Genomic DNA, 12,512 nt, shown 5'->3' with positions numbered 1-12,512 from the left:
TCTTCCACATATCTGTGAACTACTTGGATAAGTAAATCCAAACAAAGCATCAGTAGCAACCTATACAGTTGAAGTAAAAGAACGTATTGCCTAAGAAGCAATAAAACAGGGTTGTTTATGTTAAAGAGTTCTTCAATGAACTTGGGAGGATCATATGTCTGCTGACTTGATGGTTCTTCATCGCAAAATGCATAGAACCACTATTGTAGCAAGAAAGATTAGATCACAAAATAAACATACTCAAAAGATCTTATCATCATATCTCGAAGAACATTCGATGAAAAGGATATTAAGATTGGAAAAGCATGATAACTAAACCTATGCAGCAAGTGAAATACAACACTCACATTCTGGCACTGGAAGTCAAAGATAGTTTTGAATTCCATTAATTGTTTTAAAGATGGGTTTGAGGCCAATGGTTGTAAAACACTGGGGTTGAAACATTTATCATATATGAAATGTATTTTCATATTCCATTTAATCTTGGTTTAGTATTAAATGATGAGTCTCTTCAATTTGACGATATATTCAGAATAGACTGTCAGGACCAGTCATGTGACTAAGAAATATCTATCAAGTGAACTTGAATGTCAAAAGTTGAAAATGGTCCCTGGTCGGAGTTTTCTATAAAGATGGACGCATAGAAAACGTTAGACGACTAGAATGCAAGATGACTAGTAGTTATGTTTCTTGAACTATGTGGACATGACAATATCGTAATCATTTGCATAGATACTTACTTTGGGAAGACTAGTATCGGACAGACCTATGAAACTTTACTGTAAGAGATGAAAATCTGTCATAAGTAAATTTCATTAAAATTATTAGACACTAATCCTCAATACCTGAGTGATTTGAGATTACTTGTTTGAGAACTGGTTACTTTGACGTTGTCAACCGTCGCACCGTAAAAGGAGCCTATAAAGGCAACGCTCAGGTAATCACCTATCAAACGAAGTCTAATCTCAAGATCGCAAGATTAGGATTGTCCTCCCATAAATCGGGATGAGATGCTAAAAGTTGTACAAGGCCGCTCGGAGAGCTAGAAACTGTAAAATGCATGGCCGTGCTCAGATGAATCATAGGCTATGATTATCTGTTTATTTGATCAGTTGAACTCTGAAACCAAAAAACACCTCTGCACATAATAAGGATGACAACTCTTACCTTATGTTCAAGAGAAAGCATCGAGAGACAAAGGAATTAGGAAATGCACACTTGTCCCTAAGGACAAGTGGGAGACTGAAGGAAATAATTCCCTTGGTCCAAGTATCGGAAGCGCATCGTACGAATTAGCATCGGACGAGACTTGCTAGACGAAGGCCCAACACGAAGCCAGGCCCGCGTCCAGCAAGAAAAGCGCCCAACACAACGTAGCCAAGGCCACGCCTGGCCTAGCAAGGACAAGGCGCGCGCGCGCGGGTGGGCTGCGAGCTGCGCATGCTCGTGTGGGACGCAAGGCCTGCGTAGGCTGTGCGGTGCGCTCGTGGTCGTGCAACGTTTGTGTTCGATACAAATCCTAAAGCTGATGGAATTCGTTCATTGATTAAATCCTAATCCTAATAAAGATAGAATTAGTTTAAAAGAGTTTTAATGAAATTCTAATTAAACTAATTAGTATCCTAATAGGATTCGAAATCCCTTTCCATGGCCTCTATAAATATGTGGCCTAGGTTCACAATTTAGGCACAAGAATTCAAGTATTCAAAGGTAAGATTTTCAAGTAAAAATCAGCCAAACACTTGCCCCTATTAGCCGAAAATTCTAAGTACCTTAAGGGCGATTCTAGTTGGTCAATCTTGAGGCGGATCTGGACGTGCTGTGGACTTTCTACGGAGGGACGACACTTGGAGTCCTAAAGACTTGTTCTTGTTCAGTTCGGGCGCAGCTAGGGAGGGCACGCTTCAAAGTGTATGCATCCTAGACTAATTATATGATTATGTGCAATTAATATAATTCCTGGCATTAAGGTTTTTCCGCATGATTTATGTTGTTCATATGTATCATAACCTAACAGCAAATACCACTCTCCCCGGTTTCAGGTCAATAGAGAGATCGACACCATCTTACCACAAGCCAAGGGTTCAAGACGCATGCTACCCAAAGTTCTAACCAACTTCCTTGACACCTAATTCCTAGATTCGACCCAAGACATTGAAAACCGTGTAAACATCTACCAATTAGGAATAAAATCATTCTAGCCTACAAGTTCCAATTTTATTTGCCCAAATCAAGAATAATGCCTAAGAATACCTAGAAAAACTTGCCTTGACAAAGATCGAAAAGGAAAAAGAAAGAAAAGAAATGAGAAAGAAAATGAAGTAAAAAGAAAAGGAAAATAAAGAAAATATTCACAAAATCAATGAAACTAATCAATAAATATGCACAAAATCCGAAATATTCACAAAATCAAGCAATGCATCACACGGAGATCAAAGTAGCAAACAATAGAATCTCCCCCCAAGCTCGAATTAGGTCATGTCCTCAAGGCCTAAAACGAAACTAGGAGGGGCACAGCTACCCATCAAACCAATGCCCCGCATGAAATATGTGAAGGAAATAATGCCCTTGGTCCAAGTATGCATTCTATGTTAAGTCTAATAAATGCGGTTCAGTATTAATTAACAAGTTAATAATTCAGTGAGATCAAGTGAGCTGAATGCCTAGCTAGAGGCCGCTTCAGTTCAAGTGGAATTAATGATATTAATCCACAGCTTACTCTTGACTGAACCCGTAGGGTCACACAAATAGTACGTAAACGGATCAAGTATTTAATGGCATTAAATACTCCATCTATGAATATTCGGAACCGACGGATCTTGGTTTCAGTGGGAGCTAAGATCGTCACAGGCAAGAAATGAATACTCCGGAAACGATGATATTGCCGGAAACGGAAATATGGATCGTATCGGAAATATGAATATTATCCAAGTCGTAGATGTTGCCGGAAACGGAAACATGGTACGTATCGGAAAATATTGTTGGAAATGGAAATATTACCAGAATCGGAAATATTGCCGGAAACGGAAATATTGTCAGAATCGGAAATATTACCGGAATCGGAAAATAATTCCGGAAACGGAAATATTAAATATTTGTTCGAAACGGAAATTAATTCCGGAATCGGAAATATTAAATATTGTTCGTATCGGAAATAGATTCCGGAAATGGAAATTTAATCGGAAGCGTATCGTACGAATTAGCATCGGACGAGGCCTGCCGGACGAAGGCCCAGCACGAAGCCAGGCCATCGCCCAGCAAGCACGCACGCCACAGCCCAGCGCGCACAAGGCCGCGCATGCGTGGGCCGCGCTGCGTGGGCTGCTGCTCGCATGCGTGGGCAGCCCTTGTGGCTGCCGTGTGTGTGTGAGTTTGAGCTCATGCGAGATTCCTGAATCTGCAAGAGTCAGTGTATGATTAAATGTCTATTCCTATTGGATAAATTGATTAAGTAGAATTCATGTAGAATTCTAATTCCAATTAATTCGCATCCTACTAGGATTACGATTCCTTTTCCATAACTCTATAAATAAAGGCCTAGGGGTCATAATTTATATACAAGTTTCAAAGTATTCAAAAGTGAGTTTTTGAGAGAAAATTAAAACCCATCTTGCCCCAAAAGTGCCGAATTTTCTGAGTACCTTAAGGGCGATTCTAGTTGGTCAATCTTAAGGCGGATCCGGACGTGCTGTGGACTTTCTACGGAGGGACGACACTTGGAGTCCTAAAAGACTTGTTCTTGTTCGGTTCGGGCGCAGCTAGGGAAGGCACGCAACAAAGAGTATGCATCTAAACTATGCTAAATGATTATGTGTAAATAATATGTTTCCTGGGTTAATGGTTGTTTCCGCATGATTTATATAAATGTCATATGTATCATAACCTAACAGTGGTATCACGAGCCCCTTATTATTTTCATAATCTAAATTGCATGAACATGGTTAAATATTACAAATTTGCAAGAATTAAAAGGGGTGATTAATTTTCGTAATTGTTAATTAATTGCAAATTGCGTTTATTTAATTATATGTACGCAGTTTTTCGGCAGTTTCTTCATTACTCATCCGAATTGAGTGATTTTTGTGTCAATTCCGCATGTAAAAGGCATTCTAAAATTTTCTGCCGAACCCAGAATTCTCAAATTCGAAGCCTAACTATGACTTTTCGAAGGTTTTAGTTCTTCGGATGCAAAATTTCGTAAATTTAAGATGTTAAATTAAATATTTGCGATTCTTGTTGATAAATCTTGAATTTTTGATTGACCTACTGCATATGTTTAACAAGTTTGAATGCCTAGTCTTGTTAATTATGCAATCTAATTTGTAATTATGATTAATTTGTTGAAAATTAGAATAATTTAGAATTAATTTGATTTTCATAATTAATTGTAATTTAATTAGAAACCTATGATTAAAAACCACCATAAAAATTGTAAATTTACGATAAATTTTAAATTTTTATGACCTAGACTTGAATCCATATCAATCGGAAATCAATTGGATAATAAATTTTCGATTTTTCGCCCTAAAATTATGAAATTAATATTATTTATTAATTTGTCATTAATTTTAAATATAAATTTTAAATTTTTATGCGATTCGTTCAAATAACTTGCACGCACGAAGCAATGGACGCTTCGTGTTACCCTTAAGGGGTGTTGTATAATGCGGGCATGCGACGACGAGCAAGGGAGCTCGTCGCCCGTGCGGCACGAATGCAATGAGCAAGGGCGTAGTGCACGAGCGCAAGGCAGCAGCCCTGCCTTGTGTCGTGTGCCACGAGCAATGAACGGATGGGCATGGGCGAGGGGCGAGCCAAGGCAGTCGCGTGTGGGCAGCAAGCGAGCTGCGCCACAGCGCGCGCTGCCTCGCACAACAGCGCGCAACCTCGTGCGCAGCGAGCGCAAGCTCGCGTGCCACGAGCGCTGCGCACAGCATCACTCGCGCGCACAGCGCGCGACGTCGCCCGCCCAGCGAGCGATGTCGCGCACCAGCGAGCGATGGCTCGCGCGCGCGCAGCGAGCGATCTCGCGCCCCAGCGAGCGATCTCGCGCGCCAGCGAGCGATGGCTCGCACGCACCAGCGAGCGATGCAGCGCCCCAGCTCGCGCGCACCAGCGAGCGATCTCGCGCACCAGCGAGCGCGGTAACGCGCGCGCGCTGCGAGCGATAGCTCGCGTGCGGTGGGCGCTGTGCGGAGGCTTGCGTATGGGACAGCAGCAGCTATGCAACGAGCGCATGGGCTGCGCGCACATGGCCAGCAATGGCTGTGTGCGTACAGCCCATGGGCGTGCAACGCATAGGATGTTTGCGTTTCGATTAGATCGTTTTTGAATGTTTAATTTGAAAATTTCAGTTCACGTAATTTTAATTGATTTTAAAATTAATAATTTGAATTAATTTCTTGGATTTTAATTTTGAATATTATAATTATAATAAATGGCATTTATTCTAATTATTTTACTAAAATTAAAATCATAAATTAATTTAAATGTGACTGAAATTAAAATTAAATTTTTGGATTCAATTATAAATTTATATGAGCTTTAAATTTTAATTAAATTTGTATGTTTCCGGTTAGACTAGAAATACAATTTTATGTTTAAAATTAGTAAAGCATATGAATTTATTGGTTTGAGTGGGAGTGCTTTTAGTCATAAACTCTTGATTAGGTCTACAAATCCTTAAGGTTAAAACAACTCGATTAGAATTAATAAGGACTGAATAATTGGTAGATTATTGGTGACCTTGATTAATTGCTGCAAATGTTTACGTGATGCATAATGTGTTTTAACTAACCAGCTATGTGGGCCATTCATGATAATGAATGGGTGAATGGTATATATTGTATATGTACTGTTTTGCAGGTTATGAAGTGACTAGTATGGCCCAAATAGGATAGAAAATATGGTCTGCGTACCATTAATTTGAATGTAATTGGTCTAAAGCACCAAAGTTATTTTTCAATTCAAATATGGTCTGCGTACCATCAAATAGTTGTAATTAGTTATAACTTATCCTATTTGAAGAAAATGGTGCCTCCCACGGAGATTTTCAAGACGGACTTTGAAGTCAAAGCTTCAAGATGAAGTCGGGCCATACTAGATCACAAATATCTTATGCATGTTTTAAGTTATTTATTGCTTTAAATATGTCTTAAAATGCATAAGATCAAAAGCTTGATTATGTTGCATGATTAAGGATTTTAGTTCACTTAAAATCTAACCAACATAGTAAGAGCCTTAAGTTCCAAACTTAAAAATTGAGTTAAAAGGTGCCATGCCAAAATATACACTTGCTTGGATATCCTTTACATCAATCTAGTAATAGTTTTCGCTCAGCGAGGTGTTACTTATTGGTCCTAAAGGGGCAAGGTACACAAATAATTGTGAGTACATGTTAGTTTTGGTGAAACTCAACGATATAAGTAAGGAGTCCTTTTATGTCGTGGCAAAATCGATAGGTTTACCTAACAAGTTCTTAGACGTACCTATCAACCAAGAGTAGTTTCTAGACTATTAGCAAAAGGCTTTTGCTTACCTAAGATGTTTTAGGATTAAGTCGACAAACTGTGCTTAGTTCTTCAATGATTTTAGGATCTTGGAATCATTTTATTCACACCTGCCGGAACAATAAATTCGAATAAAATGCTAATAACTTGTTGAAATTGCATGATTGCTTTAATTTTCAAGTTATTATTCATGATAAATGTTTAGACTTTGCATGCTTCAATGTATGTTTTAATTATTGTTTATAATTAAATATCTTGCACTGCAATAAATCCTTTTAGAAAGGTAACAGTAAATTTCCTCGATTGGTAGTGAATCCAAGAACGATTCACGGAAATGAGAGAAAGTGAGCAATTTAAAATGTACGTTTCTTTTAACGACTTTTATGGTTGTTTTCGAAGATCAAAATCGAATGGCAAACCAATTGGTGCTTGTGAATTCAAAATACAATGTAGTTTTGAGATCATAAAGCATTGAGCTTAAACGCTCAGCTTTACCAATGGTTAACAACCTAATATCTTTGTCCATTTAATTCTCGAATGAGTCTAGTCCCTAGACATTCGAATAGATCGATGCTTAGAGAACTTTAGAAGCTTCTTGTAAGATCATCTAGTTGAAACAGAATATTCAACATAAATTAAAATGAAAAGAACCTTGTTGGTGACATTGGACATGTCTAACAAAGTATAAAAGTCAACACTAAAGAATTCAATTCTTAAGACTATAAGAAAGGGTACAAGAAATAGGAAAACGAGGAACAAATGAAAGGAATTTACGATTCCGTTTCTACCTATAAGTTTATGTTTAAAGAGAAGTGACCTAGCAATCAAACTTCCTTGGTATCATATACCGCTTGAGGTTCTTACTTCGGTAATAACTCAAACAATGGAAGCTAGGATACACTAATGACCTACAAGTGGGAAATGAAGCATGGCAATGCTACATTAGTTGTAGGGTCATCTAGTTTGTTTTAAGTCCTTTCAAAGGCTGGAACTTAATGGCTATTTTGTTCCATAATCAGCATACCTAAATTTCTGCTTCAAACACAGAAAGACTCACATTCAGAAGAACAAAACAATGCTTGTTTGTTTGTTTATTTGAATGAAATGGTCAATTACTGGTTGAGTCAATATGCTTGATTAAAACAAACAACTCTTTAAAGAACTTTACTAGGTTCAAATCAAACCCTTGATTTGAGTTCCATTAAATCTTTGGCATTGTTGCTTAGACCATATCAACAAGTTAACATTCAAAAGCTCTATTTTGATGGACTTTTGAAAGTTGGTTGATTTCTAGATCAACTTAAGACAAGCTAGTCTTACTTGTTGAAAGTAACAAAGAATATGAACTATTGTTAGAACGCCTAGACGATAGAGTTCAAAGCTAAAGAAAGGTTTTATGACTTTATTATTTCACATGGATTTGAGTGAATATAGGTTTATTTACTCAAATGTGATATAAGTTGAATCTGTTTGGCTAGTTCAAAGATTCAGAAGTATAAAATCCACTTGGCAAGAAATCATAAAGATCTAGGTTAGATCATGTTGATGATTACTTGAGACCAAATATGATCATCAATGATTGTGTGTTGTAATTTCACAATCTAGGTCCATAAGATATGGCATATCTAAGTTGGAATGATCGAAGTCGATTAGTACTTGATTCGATCAATGATGAATCATAAAGACTTTTCCTATAAATTCTAAAACAAAATGCTCAACTACCACCAAACTAAACTAAATTCGTCAAAGCTATAGAAAAGAAATTTCAGAATATCTTTTCGATTTTATATATATCTAGAGAGTTGCTAAACTCAGTGGGAGCTTAGTGTTTGTTATTCAACAAACTAAGGCCCAAGTATAGATATATGTTTCATTATGATTTATTCAAATGAGACACAAGGGTATTGTTTCTACCACGAATTTTTGAGAACATAATGTTTGTTTGCTCGAAATAATGTCCTTTTGGAGATTCGTTTCCAAAATGACAAGTGGGAGAAAATAGACCTCGAAAGTCTTCGAGGCGAACAACAAACATAAACGGACATTCCGGAGGCTTTTCGAAGTGCTTCAGAAAATCCGAACTTATTCTTTAAGGACTTTAGAAGTGGCTTTAAAGAATAGATATCTCTTATCCGAACTTATTCTTTAAGGACTTTAGAAGTGGCTTTAAAGAATAGATATCTCTTAGAAGACTTTACAAGTGCTTCAAGGAGAACAGAATATTCAAAGGACTTTCAAGTGGCTATTGATGTTCTATTGTTTGATGTTCTATACCCAAGTAGGCATAGAATTCAAGTCACTGAAACTGTGAGATTCTTCTATTAGATAGTGAAGAAACATAGAGATCAGGTCAATGAAACTATGAGATTCTTCTATTAAATAGTGAAGAAACCTACAACTTGCAGTCAAACTATTATCATGTAGATTAATGAGTTTGTGACTTGTAAGAAAGCTATGACGAAACCCAGATTCCCTAAAATGGTTAGAGGCCATATATAGACTCAAATGTTTTAAATGGTTAGAGGCCATAAAACATACTCAATGTTTTGATGACAAATTGCAAGAATAGTTTCACACCTATTGGTTGCAAGTTTGTTTTAAGGATAAAAACCATCAAACATGGAATTGTGTTCACACACAAAGCTAGATTAGTAGCTAAAGGTTACAAGCAAATTCATGGCATGGATTGTGTTGAAACCTCATGCATAATCGTAATGCTCAAGTCTATAATTCAAGCAATGATTGCATATTGGTACATATAGCAATTGGATGACAAAACGTATTCCTCAATCAAATGTTGGAATAAACTATGTACATGGTATGTCATAGGATTTGTGGATCCAAATAAATGCTTGAAAAAGAAAGCTAGCTTATGAAATCTAAAGTACAGATTTAAGCAAGCAATTGGGAATTAGAAATGTATTTTAGTGAAGCTAATAAGTATTTTAGTTTCATAAAATGTACATGATTCTTATAGATATATAAGAAGTTTAGTGGGAGTACATAAAAACTTATTTGGTCCTATGTGTATCACACACATATCTCTCTATTGTGAAATAACATTCAAATGCTAAATACTTAGATTTGAGATTATTCATCAATGACGGACCAAGGCGAAACTTAGTACATACTGGGTATTAAGATCTATTCACAAAGATCTTATGATATTGTTTTGGATTAAGTAAATGGCATTTACTAAATCAAACACGAAAGTCTCCATTGGAGATATTCGACCCATGTGAATAAATCTAAGTAAAGGATGTTTGAACTATGTATAAGCATTTACTAAGTTAAACATCAAAGAGTCTAAATGAGATTCTTAACCTATATTATATGTCAAAGAATTTAGCTGGATTCAGTATCTACTAAAATTGAATGAGCTAAAGTTACATGAATAGAATTCAATTGGGAATTATTCTGCAAAAGAATTTATCATGTATGATATAATATGAGGATCGCCAAAAACGTATCGTGTGACTTTAGGCATGACGAACATATACCAGTCTCTATTGATCTAAGTGAAGATCAACTAGATTGAGATCAAGAATACTTATGGTACTTGAAAAGGTACATAGGAATAGTTCTTGATTCAAGGAAATAAAGATATGCTAAATATTGATGCTACACGCATAAACACTGGCAAAGGATCAAGCAAGACCCTTTGGAGTTAACCATTGATAAGGACGAGCTATAGAGCATCGTGTTTTGAAATGGCAACATGGGTTGGAGACCATGAGTTGTTGCGTGGGAAATTAAAATATTAATTTCTATGTTCTAAGATACAGCTGGAAAGTCTTCCACATATCTGTGAACTGCTTGGATAAGTAAATCCAAACAAAGCATCACTAACAACCTAAACAGTTGAAGTAAAAGTAATTATTGCCTAAGAAGCAATAAAACAGGGTTGTTTAAAGTTCTTCACTGAACTTGGGTAGATCACCTGTCTGCTGGCTCGATGGTTCTTCATTGAAAAATGCGTAGAACCACTCTTGAAGCAAGAAAAACGTCTGCTAACTTGATGGTTCTTCATTGCAAAATGAGTAATACCACCATCGAAGTAAGAAAGACTAGATCACATAATAAACAAACTCGAAAAGATCTTATCATCATATCTCGAAGAACATTCGATGAAAAGGATATTAAGATTGGCAAAGCATGATAACTAAACCTATGCAACAAGTGAGAAGCAACACTCACGTTGTAGCATTGGAAATCAAGCATAGCTTTGAATTCCATGAATTGTTTTAGAAGATGGGTTTGAGGCCCATGGTTATAAAACATTGGGGTTGAACATTTATCATATATGAAATGTATTTTCATATTCCATTTAATCGTGGTTTATTAAATGATGAGTCCCTTCAACTTGACGATATATTCAAGATAGACTGTCAGGACCAGTCCTGTGACTAAGAAATGTCTATCAAGTGAACTTGAATGTCAAAGGTTGAAAATGGTCCCTAGTCGGAGTTTTCTATAAAATTGGACGCATAGAAAACGTTAGACGATTAGAATGCAAGATGACTAGTAGTTCTGTTTCTTGAACTATGTGGACATGGCAATGTCATAATCATTTGCATAGATACTTACTTTGGGAAGACTAGTATCGGACAAGACCTATGAAACTTTACTGTAAGAGATGAAAGTCTGTCATAAGTAAATTTCATTAAATTATTAGACACTAAATCCTCAATACCTGAGTGATTTGAGATTACTTGTTTGAGAACTGGTTGCTTTGACGTTGACCAACCGTCGCACCGTAAAAGGAGGCTATAAAGGCAACGCTCAGGTAATCACCTATCAAACGAAGTCTAATCTCAAGATCGCAAGATTGGGATTGTCCTCCCATAAATCGGGATGAGATGCTTAAAAGTTGTACAAGGCCACTCGGAGAGCTAGAAACTGTGAAATGCATGGCCGTGCTCGGATGAATCATAGGCTATGATTATCTGTTTATTTGATCAGTTGAACTCTGAAACCGAGGAACACCTCTGGACATAATAAGGATGACAACTCTTACCTTATGTTCAAGAGCAAGCATCGAGCGACAAAGGAATTAGGAAATGCACACTTGTCCCTAAGGACAAGTGGGAGACTGAAGGAAATAATGCCCTTGGTCCAAGTATGCATTCTATGTTAAGTCTAATAAATGCGGTTCAGTATTAATTAACAAGTTAATAATTCAGTGAGATCAAGTGAGCTGAATGCCTAGCTAGAGGCCGCTTCAGTTCAAGTGGAATTAATGATATTAATCCACAGCTTACTCTTGACTGAACCCGTAGGGTCACACAAATAGTACGTAAACGGATCAAGTATTTAATGGCATTAAATACTCCATCTATGAATATTCGGAACCGACGGATCTTGGTTTCAGTGGGAGCTAAGATCGTCACAGGCAAGAAATGAATACTCCGGAAACGATGATATTGCCGGAAACGGAAATATGGATCGTATCGGAAATATGAATATTATCCAAGTCGTAGATGTTGCCGGAAACGGAAACATGGTACGTATCGGAAAATATTGTTGGAAATGGAAATATTACCAGAATCGGAAATATTGCCGGAAACGGAAATATTGTCAGAATCGGAAATATTACCGGAATCGGAAAATAATTCCGGAAACGGAAATATTAAATATTTGTTCGAAACGGAAATTAATTCCGGAATCGGAAATATTAAATATTGTTCGTATCGGAAATAGATTCCGGAAATGGAAATTTAATCGGAAGCGTATCGTACGAATTAGCATCGGACGAGGCCTGCCGGACGAAGGCCCAGCACGAAGCCAGGCCATCGCCCAGCAAGCACGCACGCCACAGCCCAGCGCGCACAAGGCCGCGCATGCGTGGGCCGCGCTGCGTGGGCTGCTGCTCGCATGCGTGGGCAGCCCTTGTGGCTGCCGTGTGTGTGTGAGTTTGAGCTCATGCGAGATTCCTGAATCTGCAAGAGTCAGTGTATGATTAAATGTCTATTCCTATTGGATAAATTGATTAAGTAGAATTCA

This window comes from Spinacia oleracea, chromosome 5 (assembly GCF_020520425.1).
Source record: "Spinacia oleracea cultivar Varoflay chromosome 5, BTI_SOV_V1, whole genome shotgun sequence".
Taxonomy (NCBI): domain Eukaryota; kingdom Viridiplantae; phylum Streptophyta; class Magnoliopsida; order Caryophyllales; family Amaranthaceae; genus Spinacia; species Spinacia oleracea.
Note: the sequence above shows the minus strand (reverse complement) of the source record.